Here is a 17,670-nt window from a genome sequence, read left to right on the forward strand (position 1 = left end):
AGGTGCTCCCAGATTCTCTCTCTCTCTCCCTCTCTCTCCATGATCAGAACTGGACACAGCATTCCAAGTGTGGCCGCACCATAGATTTGTATAAGGGCAGGATAATGTTGGCGGTTTTACTCTCAGTTCCTTTCCTAATTATGCCTAATATGGACGTTGCCTTTTTCACAGCAGCTGCAGGCTGGGTCAGCATTTCCATGGAGCTGTCCACCACCACACCAAGATCTCTTTCTTGGCCAGGCACCACTAGCTCAGATGCCATCAACGTATACATGAAGTTGGGATTTCCCCCCCCAACATGCATAACTTTACACTTGCATACGTTGAACCACATTTGCCATTTGGATGCCCTTTCTCCCATCCTGGGGAGCCTTTTGGAGCTCATCACAATCCCTCTTTGTTAAACCACCTTAAATAATTTGGTGCCATCAGCAAACTTGGCCACCTCACTGCTCAGTCCTCGTTCCAGATCATTTATCATTATTACTATTATGATTACTACTATTACTATCATTATATAAAGTTCCTATTACAACATTTCTTATTGTTATATTTACATCTTGCTTTTTTTCCTCTTGCAAGGAACCCGAGGCAGCTAACGCAGTCACCCCCCTCCTCCACTGTGTCCTCACAACAACCCTGTGAGGCGGGTTCGGCTCAGAGCCAGTGACTGTCGCAAAGTCACCCAGGGAGCATCATGGCCTGGGCCCCCCCAGTCTCCCCAGCCTCCCCAGTCCCAGTCCAGCTCTGCACCTACTGCACCAGACTGGTGTTATGAACAAGTTGAACAGCTTTGGTCCCGACACAACCCCATGTATCTATATTTAAGGACACACAGCTCACTGTATGACTTTGGCCAGTCATAGACTCTTAGCCTAGTCTACCTTGCAGGACTGTTGTGAGGATGAAGCGGCACATACACAAATGCACACACAAGGAAGCTTTACTGCTGCAATCCGGTGCAGATTTAGTTGGGAGTAAATCTCACTGAACACAATGGGAGTTATTCCCAAATGAACATATATAGGACTGCGGTGCAATACAGGAACCAGCAATTACTAATTAAACAAAATCACCTAGACTGGGATAACCAGAGGGTGGAAATAATATTTCCAATAATAATAATAGCGCAATCCTCTGCATGTGTATACTCACATGTAAAGCCCAGGGATTTGTACCAAAAATGACATTCTAGTAAGTATGATTAGGTTTGTAGCTCAAAATATTTTGGGAAAGCTGAGGAGGGGGCAAAGAAGTCAGATTAAGGCTGAGACCTGAAGCACACTTACTAGCGGTGAGGTCTAGGAAGGGGTGATTGGGGCAGAAGAGGGTGAGCACAGATGGGGAAAGGTGTGGGGGTGGAGATGAGCAAAAGGAATATGGGCATGGGGGGAAGGGGAAGGAGTAGGGGTGCATGAGCTTAGATGAGGAAGGGGTGGGGGGACAAACAACTAAGGGGGAGGAGGTGCAGAGGAAGAAGGGGAAGCAGTGGGGTGCAGGTGAAGTGCTGATATGGAAAGAGGTGGGGGCATGAACAATTAAGCGGAAAGGGGGGAGCAGAGGAAGGAGGGGAATGGGGGGGTGCAGACCGGTAAACAGAAAGGCGAAGTGATGGGGTCTAGTTGCCCTGAGGGGATCGCTTGCCCACGTGCACACAGAGCCCCCCAAACTCACTACTGAGGTGCTGCCGCTGTCGCTTTTCCTCCACATGGCAGTTATCCCCCTCCCCCACCCTCGACATTCCAAGGCTCCATGTTATGTGACTCTGACAGGCTCTCATTATACAAATAAAAATTATTTCAAAAGCAAGTAATTTGAATTAAAAAAAGACATTCCATTCCAGCAACTACAATGGAAAGGGAATAGGAAAACATCAATATAGCCTATAGTTTTTCACAAATTGTGAGCACAAACAGTAGCCAATGCGTGCTTCAAAAACACTTTTGAGTGCATGAGGGTTTTCTTCTTCTTTTTTCTATTAGCTGCCCCTTCTCCCTCAATCGTCCTGAACTTTTCAGATTATGCAAAACAAACATTTCCTTCTGGCACGTGCACATTTCAGGAAGATTGGTGAATCCTTTTCAATTTTATTACAGTTGGAACGCCCCCGCCCCTTTCCATTTGACATCATGGAACCCTTAGTTCACGGGTGGTCTCAGCCGCTGGAGCCGAACAGTATTCAAGCGATAGGCAGGCGATGTGATGCGCATGATGCAGCGCTCCAGAACAAAAGAAATGACCACCATCACTAACAGACCTAGTTTATAAATGGATAGATTTAAAAATGTTGAGCAGTATTTGCTAATTACAAAGACCCTGTCTAGTATCTACGGGACCTTTTGTTGTTGTTCAGTTGTTCAGTCGTGTCCGACTCTTCGTGTCCCCATGGACCAGAGCATGCCAGGCCTTCCTGCCCTGCGCTGTCTCCCGGAGCGTGCTCAAGTCCATATTCATTGCATCAGTGATGCTAACTAGCCGTCTCATCCTCTGCCGTCCTCTTCTCCTTTTGCCTTCAGTCTTTCCCAGCATCAGGGTCTTTTCCAGAGAGTTTTCTCTTCGCATTAGGTGGCCAAAATATTGGAGCTTCAGCTTCAGTATCTGTCCTTCCAATGAGCACTCAGGGTTGATTTCCTTTAGGATGGACTGATTGGACCTCCTTGAAGTCCAGGGGACTCGTAAGAGTCTTCTCCAGCACCACAGTTCGAAGGCATTGATTCTTCGGCGCTCAGCCTTCCTTATAGTCCAGCCCTCACAGCCATACGTTACTACTGGGAAAACCATAGCTATGATTAGACAGACCTTTGTCGGCAAGGTGATGTCTCTGCTTCTCACTATGCTGTCTAGGTTTGCCATAGCTTTCCTCCCAAGGAGCAAGCGACTTTGAATTTCATGGCTGCAGTCACCGTCTGCGGTGATCTTGGAGCCCAAGAAAGTAAAATCTGTCACTGCTTCCATTTCTTCCCCTTCCATATGCCAGGAAGTGATGGGGCCAGATGCCATGATCTTCGTTTTTTTAATGTTGAGTTTCAAACCAGCTTTTGCACTCCACTTTCACCCTCAACAAGAGGCTCTTGAGATCCTCTTCACTTTCTGCCATTAGGGTGGTATCATCTGCATATCTGACGTTGTTGATAATTCTCCCGGCAATCTTAATTCCGACCTGTGATTCATCCAACCCGCCGTTTCTCACGATGTACTCTGCATATAAGTTAAATAAGCAGGGCGACAATATGCAGCCTTTCCATACTCCTTTCCCAATTTTGAACCATTCGGTTGTTCCATGTCTGGTTCTTACTGTGGCTTCTTGATCCTCGTACAGGTTTCTCAGGAGACAGGTAAGGTGGTCTGGTACCCCCATCTCTTTCAGAATTTGCCAGAGTTTGTTGTGATCCACACAATCAAAGGCTTTAGCATAGTCAATGAAGCAGAAATAGACGTTTTTCTGGAATTCTCTTGCTTTCTCCATGATGCAGCGAATGTTGGCGATTTGATCTCTAGTTCCTCTGCCTCTTCAAAACCCCGCTTGTACTTCCGGTAGTTCTCGGTTCACATACTGCTGAAGCCTAGCTTGTAGGATTTTGAGCATCACCTTGCTCGCATGTGAAATGAGCGCAATTGTGTGGTAGTTTGAACACTCTTTGGCATTGCCCTTCTTTGGAATTGGAATGTAAACTGACCTTTTCCAGTCTTGTGGCCACTGTTGAGTGTTCCAAATTTGTTGGCATATTGAGTGCAGCACTTTAACAGCATCATCTTTTAGGATTTTAAATAGCTCAGCCGGAATACTGTCATCTCCGCTAGCTTTGTTGTTAGTAATGCTTCCTAAGGCCCACTTGACTTCGCTCTCGAGGATGTCTGGCTCAAGTTCAGTGGGCGCACTATCATGGCTATCAGGGACATGAAGATCTTTCCTCTATAGTTCTTCTGTGTATTTTTTTCCACCTCTTCTGAATCTCATCTGCTTCTGTTAGGTCCCTGCCTTCTTTGTCCTTTATCATGCCCGTCTTTGCACAAAACGTTCCCTTGATATCTCCAATTTTCTTGAAGAGATCTCTAGTCTTTCCCATTCTGTTGTTTTCCTCGGTTTCTTTGCATTGTTCATTTAAGAAGGCCTTCTTGTCTCTCCTTGCTATTCTCTGGAACTCTGCATTCAGTTGGATATATCTTCCCCTTTCTCCTTTGTTTTTCACTTCCCTTCTTTCCTCAGCTACTTGTAAAGCCTCCTCAGACAGCCACTTTGCTTTCTTGCATTTCTTTTTGTTTGGGGTGGATTGAGTTGCTGCCTCCTGAACAATGTGACGGACCTCTGTCCATAGTTCCTCAGGAACTCTGTCTATCAGGTCTAATCCCTTAAATCTATTCCTCACCTCCACTGTATATTCATCAGGGATATGATTGAGGTCATACCTGAATGGTTTAGTGGTTTTCCCTACGTTCTTCCACTTAAGCTGAAATTTTGCAACAAGAAGCTCATGATCTGAGCCACAGTCAGCTCCAGGTCTTGTTTTGACTGACTGTATAGAGCTTCTCCATCTTTGGCTGCAAAGGACATAATCAATCTGATTTCGATATTGACCATCTGGTGATGTCCATGTGTAGAGTCGCCTCTTGTGCTGTTGGAAAAGAGGGTTTGCTATGATCAGCGTGTTCTCATGACAGAACTCTATTAGCCTTTGTCCTGCTTCATTTTGTACACCAAGGCCATGCTTGCCTGTTATCCCGGTGATTTCTTGACTTCCCACTTTAGCATTCCAATCCCCTATGATGAAGAGGACATCTTTTTTTGGTGTTAGGTCTAGAAGGTGTTGTAGGTCTTCATAGAACCGATCAACCTCAGCTTCTTTGGCATCAGTGGTTGGGGCATAGACTTGAATTACTGTGATGTTGAATGGTTTGCCTTGGATTCGTACTGAGATCATTCTATCATTTTTAAGATTGTACCCCAGTACTGCTTTTCCCACCCTTTTTTTGACTAAGACTGCTACTCCATTTCTTCTAAGGGATTCTTGCCCACAGTAGTAGATATGATGGTCACCTGAATTAAATTCGCCCATGCTTGTCCATTTTAGTGCGCTGATTCCCAAGATGTTGATGTTCAATCTTGCCATCTCATGTTTGACCACCTCCAGCTTACCTTGATTCATTGATCTGACATTCCAGGTTCCTAAACAATATTGTTCTTTACAGCATCGGATTTTCTTTTCACCACCAGACACATCCACAGCTGAGTGTCCTTTCGGCTTTGGCCCAGCCGCTTCACTCTTTCTGGCGCAACTTGGAAATTCCCTCTGCTCTTCCCCAGTAGTATATCGGACACCTTCCGACCTGAGGGGCTCATCTTCCGGCGTCATCTCTTTTAGCCTTGTGATACGTTCCATGGGGTTTTCTTGGCAAGAATACTGGAGTGGGTTGCCATTTCCTTCTCCAGTGGACCACATTTTGTCAGAACTCTCTGCCATGTCCTGTCCATCTTGGGTGGCCCTGCACGGCATATCTTATGGCTTCACTGAGTTACGCAAGCCCGTTCGCCACAACAAGGCAGTGATCCATGAAGGGGCTACGGGACCTTGGGAGCTATCAAAGACACATTATAGGTTTCAGATCAATCTGCTAACATTGTGCACCTTCTGAAAGGCTTAAGGTCTGGACTCATGCAGGGAGGCTGTCAACGCAGTGCACATGAATGGACATGGGGAAGGCTTTGCCTGGATGACCAGTCCAACAAACTGGGAAGAAGTAAAAGTAATACTAAGTTAAAAGAACAGGAGGAAAGGCAGCAGCCTGGCAGCAGCCCAGCAGGACAACTTGGCGAGGGTGGGCAGAAGGGGCCGTGGGGAGGCCACGCTGGCCAACTGGAATTGTTGTCAGGCTGGCAGGGGAGTAGCTGGCTGCTCACGCTGTGTGCATTGCTCTGTGTAGGGCATGGCAGGAAGCAAGGCAGAGGAGCAGAGCATGGCAGAAAGCTGTAGAGCCGCCATTCGCCCCTAGAGCCTACTGACTGCCAGCCAGATGGGGAGAGTTCTGTGGCAGGGATTGCCTCGGCTGGCTCTCTCTCCCACGGCATTTGCTCTTTCTGAGCTTCTGCCACCTGGGGACCTCAGAGAGTGCGTCTGTGTGTCTGCTCAATGGGCTAAGTTCACCAAAAAGTGGAAAAGTCTAATCTAGGCAACATTAGCATATGAGAGGAATTTAATGTAGAGGAAGCCATCCCCTTGAGCACAGCTTGAGCACCTGAAGTGCTTGGGCAAGTGCCCCGCCCTGTGCAAATGCCCCATCCTGTTGTAATCTTTCCTCTAATCCCGTCTGTGTCCCAGCTACATGCCCACTTCCTCAGTCCTATCTGGCTCTCCCTCCTGCCCAGTCTCCAAGAACACGAGAAGAGTCCTACTGGGCCAGACCCAGGGTCCCTCCAGTCCAGCATTCTGTTCACACAGTGGCCAGCCAGCTGTCGACCAGGAAACCACAAGCAGGACTGGAGTGCAGCAGTGCCCTCCTGCCCACGTCCCCCAGCCACGGGTGCACACAGGCTCACTGCCTCTGGCACTGGGCGGAGCATAGAGCCCTCAGGACTGGCAGCCATGATCACTTCCTCCGCCAGGAATTTGTCCAAGTTCCTTTTAAGCCACCCAAACTGGTGGCCGTCACTGCATCTCTGTTCTCTCTAGAAGTAGATTTTGCTCACTCAACTCCACTTGGGAGCTCATGCCGCATCTTGTGTTTGCAAGCCTGTCATCTCAGTCATTCCAGACAGTGTGGATGGATTGAACAGCACATTTTTCATGATGAAAACCTCTCAGGGTTGTGCAAGGAGGACAGCTAGGCAAAGTGTGAAAAGTAGATGGTTAGGGTTAGCACTGATGCTTTTGGTTAGTTTTAATTATTTTCTGTTTAGGGCCAGGGTTAAAGATTCCCTCCCAGTTCAAAATAATTAAAGCATCCTATTGTGGAATAGGGAGTGGGGCAGCAATTTGAGTTTTGAGTTCTTTTACCGGGGGCAGAGGGGATAATGCATTCCTTTCTGTGTCTATGTATAAGAATGCCAGCCTGCCCGCGGTGTGGGGGTTTGAACAGGATTCAAGCCTTTATAGTACATCAGCAAGGTAAGCCAAAGAGCAAGCAGTAGAAACATCAGCAACAACACACTGGTAGTAGGATGAATGAAAATGACGCTGTCGTCGCCAAATATCCATGCAAGCTGGCTGCTAAAAGAAAAAAAGAAAAAAAAAACCCAATGGAGTGACTGCGCTAGGCTTGGAGGTGCTCACCAGCACACTGCCTGCCGCCACCACCAACACGGAAACACGGCGGGACCAGGCTGGCGGCAGGACTGCTCAGAAGCAGCAGCCCACCTGCCCACAAGGTCGCCAGCTGGCAGGTGCTCTGCAAACGAGCCAGCAAGCCGAGGGTGAAGCGAATGAAAGTTCGGGTTGGAGCTGCATTGCGCTGGGCACCCTCGCCCCTTGCCCAGGATGGCCTTAGGGTCATCTTTGATTGGCTGATCACTGGGACCCTGTCCAAGGGCCTTGGTTTGATTTTAAAAATGGCTGGTGTAAGACAGAGAAGCATCTGGTGCACTCTCCACCGCTTTCCCCCACGGTGGGGGGGGCTCTGTGTGTGTCTGCAAGCCCGTCTGTGTGCAATCTGCAGACGGATGCTGCGCACGCTCCTGGGCCAGGTGCTCCTTCCTGTGGCTGTGCAGCAGCAGCTGCTGTGATGGCAGAAGCACGCTGGCTCCCCAAAGAGGGTTTTTCCCACAAAAAGTTTTGTTCAGGCACAGGGCTCTTTGCAGAGGCAGCTCTCCAAACACCCTCCCCTGTGACTGGCGCCATAGCTGCCCGTAAGGTCAGCCGGGCCTCCCAATTCTGATTTTTTTCTCATGGTCAAAGTAAAGCTAAATGAACATGGCCAACATCGCGTTTGATGAATGTATACATCCACCCATTCATTCATTCATTCATTCATTCATTCATTTTTGTACATATGATTTTAACCATGCGATTAGAACTCTCACACATGTTTCTGGTACTAAAAATGTTCCATAGCTAATAGCCACCATGCAAGCAAACATGGAAGAATGAAAGAAATGTGTACGCTCATGATTACGACTGTTTGTGAAGCAAAGAGATCAACATGTAAACGTCAGTTTAGAACTCTGATCCTAGGAATGGACTGATCATGGGTTCGGTGAGCATTGGGCTGAACTGGTGAATATCAGCTGGATTGTGAAGAAGTCTTTAACAAAGGTGCTTTCTGTGTAGACAGGGCACTTGATTGGGAAGGTGCACATCATCTAGCAGAGTTCTTGTCCCAGGAGGTGGACCTCTTAAGCACCCCAGCAGCTCACGTTGCCCTCCAGTGGGTGGGGAAAAGTTTCCTTTCCAGCCACCAGCCAATACTATTCAGTCAGACAGAGTCAACTGTACCTTATTGGTTTAGGGTTCCCACCCATTGCGACTTGATTCATATCCTCCTTGCGACAGTTTTTCACTGCTTCTTATGGTAAAAACTATTATCCACATTTTTAAACAAGCACTGTGAAATTTAATTTCTGGGGGAAATTGTGTGGTTTTGAAATACTCAGGATGATGCATTTTCTTGTGGTTGGGGGAAAGCAATGACTGAAATTTGTGGGTCAAGATAAAACACACATTCTGTCTTGAAAGGGTGGGAGGCACAGACGGACACATGCTATTGACCTTTGGGATGTCGACACTCACCCCCTCTTTGAGCTGGCCAGTAGACCTTCCTGTCTGAAAACGTCTCAGTGAATAGTCGAACACTCTGAAGGCCAAAATAATTAAGCTTCAATTTGCTGCTTTCAAACTGGAAACAGTGTCGTTCTGTTGAAAATGATGATTGGTTGCCTGCAAAGTGGAAATGGGCAGCTCTGCTGTTTGATTCAGATCCGGCACGCTTTGTGGCGATCGAAGCACATCCCGCACAGGCTCACCTGCCACAGCGGTGTGAAAACTTGCCGATAAATTGTTTGAAAATAGCTCAGGCGTCAGACAGCACGACAACAGCAACATGACTATTTTGTCTTCTTGGTCTATGTGGGTTTCATCTTGTTTTGATGGATGTGTGGTCATCTTGTTTTAAAGTTTGCAAAAGATCTAATTGTATTGCAAAAGAGCTGTTATATTGAGGGGGCCCCCACTCATGCAGGTAGAAGCAGGACATCTTGGGCTGCCTTTAAAAGTGGATGCTGGTGGATTTGGAAGCCACGCATTGCTAGTTATGACCTGTGAAGTGGGCCCCATCTACATAGGGGATTTACTCTGGTGCTAGTACACCTTGGCTACTGTCAAGGCACATGCTATTCCCCTCTCTCCACAGCAAACACAGATTTTTGTGCCATAAAACCCACATTTTTGCAAAGCGGTTCTGCAATGGATTATGCTGGCTTCAGTGCAGTTTGGGGGTCTGTGCAGCCTCAGCTAGTGACACAGGCCTCGGAGCTGGGAGGGGTGGTGGTGCAGCACTGACAGGAGGAAGGGGAAACTGTGTCATACCCAGAGGAACAGACCTGCACATGATTGTGCTTTGTTTTTCCCCAAATGAGTCTTTACAGTCAGCACGTTGCTGTGGGATGCTTTTTGTTCTTTTGAAATCTCCATTTCCACCCTGAAAACAGCCCCCTAAACATGTCTACTCAGAGACAATTCCCACCGGGTTCCATGGCACTTTCTCAGAATGCAGGGGAGAGAGCGCTGGAGAAGCCTATTGTTTCGAATCTGCATTTATCCGGAAGCACACACCTTCGCACAGGTTGAATTACTCTTTTTGAAAAAGGAAGCTTGTTGATGCTGCAAGACTCCGCCCACATACGCCCAAACTTAATGCTGTTTCTCGTGTAGTCTGCCACAGAAAATGGGTTCTGTGTGCATGTGTGGGTGTGCACGCGCCACTTTAATGGGCCGTGTGTGCCCCAGGAGGAGCAAATCAATCTGATGAAAATGTGGTTTAAAACTGAATCATGTTGGAAAGTATCTCCGTGTAGAATAGAAAGTCCCCATGGACTTTTTTTGCATCCTCAGTTTAAGTTGTCTGAGAGGTAAGAGTGAAGTATCCACAAGACACTTTATGTAACTCTGACATGATAACTGCTGCGTGCAAACTCATGTCGCGGCTAGTGAGAGGTATGTATCTCCACACTGCACAAGTTATACAGAAACTTCACTGCTGTGGGAAGAACAAAACGTTCATACAAGCAACTGAAATTGGGCAACACTTCTTCTCATCCGGACTTTCGGCTTGTTAGTCTTTAACCCTCATCCAGTTGTTTATTTTAAGGCAATCATGTTATCAACTTGCAATATTCTCTAAAACCAAAAATATTTGCAATTGATAATGCTGAACTAAAACAAATTCAAACTTTTATAAACAAATTTAGCCTAGGAGAATTTGCTTGCAAATTCTGTTCCTGCCTCCATGAATTCAGTCCTCCTGTGGAATGCTGGGGTGTGGACAAGGGTGGGGCAGGTGGGGTGGAACTACCAGAGCAAACTGGGCCAGCACTTGCTGAAGTGCTCTGAGCCCAGTAGAGGCACCAGAAAAAAATAAGTGGTGGTGGGTGGGCATAGAAGGAGCAAAGTGCATTTCAGGAGGAGACCTTTGTCTCACATGTTAGATTTCTGAAAGAAAGAAAATATTGCAGGGGGGCAGCCCCTTGTCTCAGGGAGCACCTGTTCCATTGCTCCCCCCTCTAGTGCTGCTTATGTTTATTCCAGAAGCCAAATTTGGCTTTCTTTTTCCACAGTGATTGTGCCACCAAACTAATCCATATTGAACAGCAATGCCCTTGTTAGAGCTGCAACTCTTAAGTGAACGAGCACAAACCCCCAGCAAGTCCCAGGAGGGGCACTTAAGCCAGTATTTGCGCAGTCTGCTGTGCATCTGCTCAGCCCTTTAGAACTAATCATTGGTTCGTGGTTACCTTCACTCACTGGTGTCAAAGTCATGTTGCAACAGGCAAGCTGCCCAGTTCAGAATGGGGATGTGGACAAAGGACAAGGCTGCAGTAATCCAACTCTAAGCACGTCTAAGGAATATAAGAGCTACACTGAGACCCACCAAAGGCCTATCTAGTCAAGCATGGTCTGCTCACATATTGGCCAGCCAGACACCTGTGGGAAGCCCAGAACAGGACAGGAATGCAGTGGTCACCCTACTGCTTGTGTCCCCCAGCGTTGCTTGCTGCATCAGAAACTTGGCACTTGTGGTTTTCTCCAGTTACACTAAGAAGATGACTTGTGAATGACACCCTTGTCAGTGTCCAGATGCTTGTCTGTCACGGCTTGGGTGCATTGTTCTGTATTACTGAGGCTCTGGAGATCCGTTAAGAACAACAGAGTGTCAAGCCAGACCGAACATTCATTGCACATCCCTGTCATATCCCTAGACTCACCATGTACTTGCTAGTCCATCCTCCAGCAGCAAGCCTGATATGTTGCTCCTGCTCTTTTTGCCAAATCCTAATATGAATCTTCCTCTGGACAAAACTGTCTCTTAGTGGCAGAGGGGAACTATCTCCTCTTCTTCTCGCCTTCCAGTGATGGGAAGCATGAACTGGCCATGAGCAGCATCAACCCCCTTTTCCAACTCCTGATTTGAAGAATTCCATAAATCAGTCCCTCCAAAGTCTGACTACACAGAAAAATGGTGGGTGGGTTTAACCATTTCTACATTTTCTGGTAGATACCAGTGGGGACCCAGACTTTTAGCATGTAATCTTTCAATTCAAAGTCAGTATTTTAGTTCTATACTGTGGTCTATGTGGAAGCTACTTGTTTATTTTATTTATTGCTCCCTACTTGCTTTTCTCTCTGCTCCCTTTCCCTTTAATTATAATAAAGTTTCTTTAATTAGTGTCTGGGGTTGGCTGCCCAGCTTAACACCCAAAGTTAAACTGGGCAGCCAGTCTGGCTACATTACCAAAGAGAGGTACACAGCTGGGTGGGGCATGCTGGGAATTTTATGACCTTTTTCTGTCTGAACATGCATAGGATTACACCCTGAGTGAAGTTGTTATGTTTCAGAACCAGCTGACCAACTTGTTAACTTACCTAGGTTGCAGCTGCACCCCTTCTGATGAGCTGGGGAGTTTTGTATTTCATCTGGAGTCTGAAGAAACTTGCTGTTGCATTTGAATCACCTAATGAACTTGTTAACTCCTTTTTGATAAATAGGAATCCACATTACTGTTGAAGCCTGAATGAATTTGTTATTGTTTCCAAATCAATTCCAACTTGCCAATTTTATCTGGGCCCCGTCTACACAGGGAATTTACTCCGGTTCTACTGCACCTCACAGGTGTTCACGGCACATGACATTTCCCCTCTCATTTTCTGACAGATTTTCCTGTCACATTGGCGTCAGTCCAGTTGAGTCTGTGTGACCCTAACTACTGATACTGGCTTCGGCTGGCTGGGGGTAGCAGTGCCGATAGGAGGAATGGAAAGCTGCATAATCAGCGGACCTGCGCACAATCATGCTTTGCTCTTCCCTAAACCTGCAACAACCTGCTAAAACCTGTCGCTTTGGGATGACTTTGGCTTTTGTTATTCTGAAATCTGCCCTGAAAACAGCCCGCTGCTCCGGCTGCTGCCCGGGGCTCCGAGGCGCTGCCACAGGGAGAAAGGCGCACCCAGATCCCCTGTTGGGCTGCCTGCTCGGCCCTGTGGCCTGGCTGCTCTGCTGAGCGTGCTGCTGGGAGCTGCTGGGAGCAGTGAAATTATGAATAAGCAAATGTACGTGACGCTCCAAAGATTCTCTCTCTCTCTGTCTCTCTTTTTCTTTCTCCCTTCCCTCCCCCTTTTGCCCCTTTCTCCCAAGAGCCACAGACTTTACTTAGGCCTCTCTCAGTGATGAAATGAAAGGCTTGGATGGGAGGGTTTGAGGGGGCGGGAAGCCTACGATAAGACATTTCACTTTTCCGGAGGTGTGTGGCTTTAACTTCACTTTTTTTTAGGATGTTTGTTGATGCTGTGAGACCCCACAGAGATACGTATGCCCTGAAAACACCCCACTGCTCTGGCTGCTACCCAGGGCTTAGGGGCACTGCTGTGGGGAGGGAGGGGCGCCACGGATCCTCCAATACACCACCCACTTAGCCCCCATGGCCTGGCTGCTCTGCTGAGCATGCTGCCCAGGGCCACCAGGAGAGAGGAAGGTCATGCAGATACACCCCAAAACACTCCTCTTCCTCCATCTGGACATTGACTCCCACTGTACTTAAGAGCAGGGTGGGGTGAGGTCCTATGGTTTTGGGTTTTTTTTAAGGAAGTTTGTTGATCCTGCAAGACTCCACCCACAGTCTGCCATGCAAAAGTGGTAATCATCTTCTTCTTTTGGGATACCTCACTTTAATTGGCTGTGTGTGCCATGGGAGGAGGAAATCTGATTTCATGAAAATGACGTTTTAAACAGAATCTCATTGGAAAGTGTCCCCATGATGTTGGAGCCCTGGTTATTTTCAGATAAACTGTGGGTTTATATTACATTTGCAGTATAAATGATTTTGAGATCGTGTTTTTTGAACTAATCAGTGATCTTGTCGATCGATGAGTTTGCCAATCTATTTAAGTGATAGATGGACAATTCTTGCTGTATTGGGAAACCCTCTCTATGACTGAAGCCTGATTTTAAAAAAAAAATATTTTGTGGAAAATTGATTCGGAATATAGACTGCAGGGCAAATTCACTGTCAATTACAGTATGGGACAGGCTTGAAGGAGCTCAGAATACCTCCTTCCAGAACTGGAGCTGTACAGCTAGGGGTGTAAGCAATGCAGATTGTTCATTTACATGGGGGATAAGTAGCCACCATACATTCGCAGATGTGTCTTATTTTTCTATCCCTTTCATGACTCTCAGTCTCTGTGTTAATTGACTCAAGAATGGAAGTGTGTAAACCAAAAAGTTCAGATTTATAAATGATTTTGAGGCCAGTGTGTTTTTGAGACTTGTCTAGGGTTTCTTTGAGTGCACAGATGGCTACTTCTGGGTTAAAGACAAATAAGAAGACAGCGTCTGCAAAGAGGTTACTTTGGTGAGTGGTAGTGCTGATTTTTATGTCCTTGATTTTTGTATGCTGGCAAAGTGTTTGAGCTAAGGGCTCTATAGAAATGGCACAAAGGGTAGGGGAATGAGGACAGCCTTGCTTTGTCCCTCTGTGCAACTGAACAGGTAGGGACTCTAAAATGTTTGTATGGATGAGTGCCCCTGATGTGATATAAACTGGGCCACCGCTTCCTGAAAGCATCCATCCAGGTCCATTTTGTTTTGCAGAGCTTTAAGCAGCTAAGGCCATTCCACCTAGTCAAACGCTTTAATGTCATCAAGGATATGATGGAGAGCAGGGTCTTAGTTGAATTAATGTGATGGAGGGTGTTATGTATTTGCCAGATGGCATTAGCCATCTGGTTGTTATGTATGAAGCCTGTTGAATCCATATGAATGGGATATTGTCAGGACACACTGTTAGTTGGACAAAATCAGAACTGATGCCTATGGGAACTGACACTCCCTACTTTATTGCATAAATGGCAGTTTAACTGGTGCCCAGAGACAATAGTTTATCGGAAATAAGAGTTTCCAAGGATATTTTATAGTTGATTTTGGTCTGATCCATTAAGGCATTTCTTATGTTCTTATGATTAATGTGAATTTGATTTCCCTGTTAATTTAAATAGCACTGGAACTGTACCGGTGCACCCGACTACCCTTAGTATTTGTGGAAAGATCAATACCTTAAAAATAAACATTTTGCCTTGGATAATATACATTCTCTGAGGTATCCCTTTTTTATCCCCATATCCTACTTCCAAAAATTTAAAGCACTATTTAGAAAATTCATTTGGGAAGTGTTCCTTCCAAGACTCTCTCAAGGAATCATATTTGCCCATGGAGTGAGGCTCCAATTTCCCAGGTCTAAGTTTGTCCTACTGAGCATACATCTTCTCATGTACTCATGAATGCCAATCCACTCCTACTTGGTTAGGCCTAGATGTCACCGAATGCTGCCAACAATCACCATGTATAAGAATTTATTGACATACAACAAGTTGGATATCCAGGAGTTTAGAGAGGAGTGAAACAGGGAAGTGGAGGCCCCAGTCCAACCATGTCAATTGAAACTAGCTGGGGCTTCCATTTGCAGAATTTCCCCTGCTCTTAAGCTATGTTTAATTCAAGAGAAACTGGTGTTTCAGGTATATTGGATGCCACAGTGCTTATTCAGGAAATCCTACTATCCTTGAATAGGTGCTGGCAATGAAAAAGTTCAATTAAAAAAAGTTGGGGGGAAAATCAAGACCAGCAGAAATGTCACAAAATAGTGAGCAAACTTTCAAGCATGCTGATGACACCTCAGTCCAAACATACAGGCATGGCACCCAGCATTTTATGTGATAGTAAACTGCATGGGGGACAATATGGATCCTAGTAGCCCTCAGACTTTGTCTGCACCATCTCCTAGGATCTATACTCTAGGAAGGATCAGAACAAGGGTTCCTTCCTTTTCCTCTTTTTTAAACTTTAAAAAAGGTAAATTGCCCATGTGGTCAGCCATCTTTTTCTCCCACGAATACCCCAGGGAATGAAACTATATTATTGTTTCTGTCATGCCCAGGGGAATTTGAGCACCATTTGCAAAAGCTGCAGCAACCATTCCACCCATCCATTGCTCGGAGAGGCATCCTACATTTTAAAATGTTTGTAAAAGAAAAAAATGGACCCCCCCACCACCACCTTAGTTCCCCCCCGCAATATAAATAAACCACTTTTCTGGGAAGTTCAGAACAGTTTACAATAAAAAAATACAATTTAAAGCCAACAATATAATATAGTGTCATAGAGTGGGTAGGACTTCAAAGTTCATCTAGTCTGTCCACCACCCTCATGCACCACCAATGCAGGGAATCCAGTACTACAACATCCCTGACAGGTGACCATCCAGCCTCTGCTTACAAACCTCAGAAGAAGGAGAGGATGCCGCCACCACTGAAGGCAGCCTGTTCCATTGTCAAACAGCTCATACCACGAGGCAGTTCCTTCTAATGTTAGTCTAAACACTTTTCTTATAATTTAAACCCATTGTCTCAGGTGAAACCCTTTTGAGCAACAGACAGCAATTTTGCTCCATCATCCATGTATTTGAAGATATTTGAAGATGGCTGTCATATCACATCTTAATTGTCTCTTCATGCTAAAGACACCCAACTCCAATCTCACCATCTTTTGTTGAAATCCTTCTTCATACTTCTGTTGATGCAGTCTGGAACTGGATTAGCTCTTTTAGCCATGGCATCACACTGCTGACTCATTTTAAACCAGTAACTTCAAACAAAGTTCTTATGTGAGGCTTCCCTGGAAGTGGTTGCCTGGTGCTCAGTCTAGAAGGAAACAGAGCAGCTGGCTTTTCTTCATCATCTTCTGACCTGAAGGAGGTGGCCACTTGGTTGTGGTAGTGAGTGGAGTCTGTAGGGAAGTTCTTCTGAGAGACAGGATAGAACAATCTCATTGTTTGATGGCATCTGCAAATTTGATGTGCTCGCCTTCTAACTCCTTCTTCCAAGTCAGTTATAAAAATGAACAACACTGGCCCTGGGACAGAACCCTGCAGCACCCCACTTGTCACTTCTCTCCAGGACAGGTTGATGAGGAACCTTTGATGGAACATATCCATCAACCAGCTACAGTTGCATCTTACAAATAGGAATATCATACAGGTCCTTGTTGAAAGCCTTGCTGAAATCCACATATATTGTGGCTGCAGCATCCCCTAGCCTGATCTACCAGGAAAATGAGACTATCACAAAAGAAGATAAGGTCTGGCATAAGAAATTCATGCTGGCTCTTCTTATTCAGAGCATTGTTTTCTAAATGCCCACAGACTGACTGCATAATTATCTGTTCTAGAGTCATTCCAGGTTTCAGTGTGTAGCTGACCAGTCAGTAGTTGCCTGGATCCTGTTTCCACCCGCCTTTTTGAAGACGGGAACAACATTTGCCTGCCTCCAGTCTTGTGGCACTTCACCTCGAAGAATGTTCCAAACCTGTAAGTGGAGGCTCCAAGAATAATAATAATAATGATGATAATGTCTTCTTGTTGTGGTTATTATTTGCGTTTCTTCGTTGCCTTTCTCTTTAAAAAAGACTCAAGGTGACTTACGACAAGACCATCAGCATCAGCATCCACACAGCTGCACGCTATTATATACAGGCAAGATGTCCCAAGCTCCCCTCAGATCAACTCAGAAATTATCTGAGTTCTTCTAGAAAAAAAAGAGAGGAGAAGCTCAGATCATTTTTCTGATCCTAGAGAAATGAGGAGGAGATATAAAGAGGCCACAAGGGCAAAAACAGTGGGCGTAGGTGAGCAGCCCACCCACCACAGAGGCCCCTCATGCCCTAAGGGTCTTCAGCCAGGGGTGAGATTCTCCCCACCCTTTAGTTTCTCCCCATACAGCCTCTTTGGGCTTTTCTACATGAGGTTTTTAACTCACACCATTACCAAGGCTTCTGCTTCTGGATTCTTTGTGGGATTTAGATCAGCTCCTTTACACATAGAGTTCTGTGTGTGTGGTTTTCTTTACCTGCCTTTCTGTATGTTCCATTACACAACTATTAGGTGGTGCTGTGCACAAATACACGAGGCTTCTATAACAT

At 46.0% G+C, this 17,670-nt stretch overlaps 1 long non-coding RNA gene across 1 annotated transcript; it reads left to right on the forward strand.

Annotated features, from left to right (window-relative positions):
• The first annotated feature begins 12,359 nt into the window (after window positions 1–12,359).
• LOC146336846 (uncharacterized) lies at window positions 12,360–17,104 on the forward strand. The gene is made up of 3 exons (XR_014785651.1): window positions 12,360–12,749; window positions 13,973–14,050; window positions 16,105–17,104. It is a non-coding gene; the product is annotated as an uncharacterized LOC146336846 (long non-coding RNA).
• Window positions 17,105–17,670: the final 566 nt, after the last annotated feature.

Source organism: Heloderma suspectum, chromosome 12, assembly GCF_057233095.1.
Source record: "Heloderma suspectum isolate Gila_16-S chromosome 12, 16-S_ref, whole genome shotgun sequence".
Classification (NCBI taxonomy): Eukaryota; Metazoa; Chordata; class Lepidosauria; order Squamata; family Helodermatidae; genus Heloderma; species Heloderma suspectum.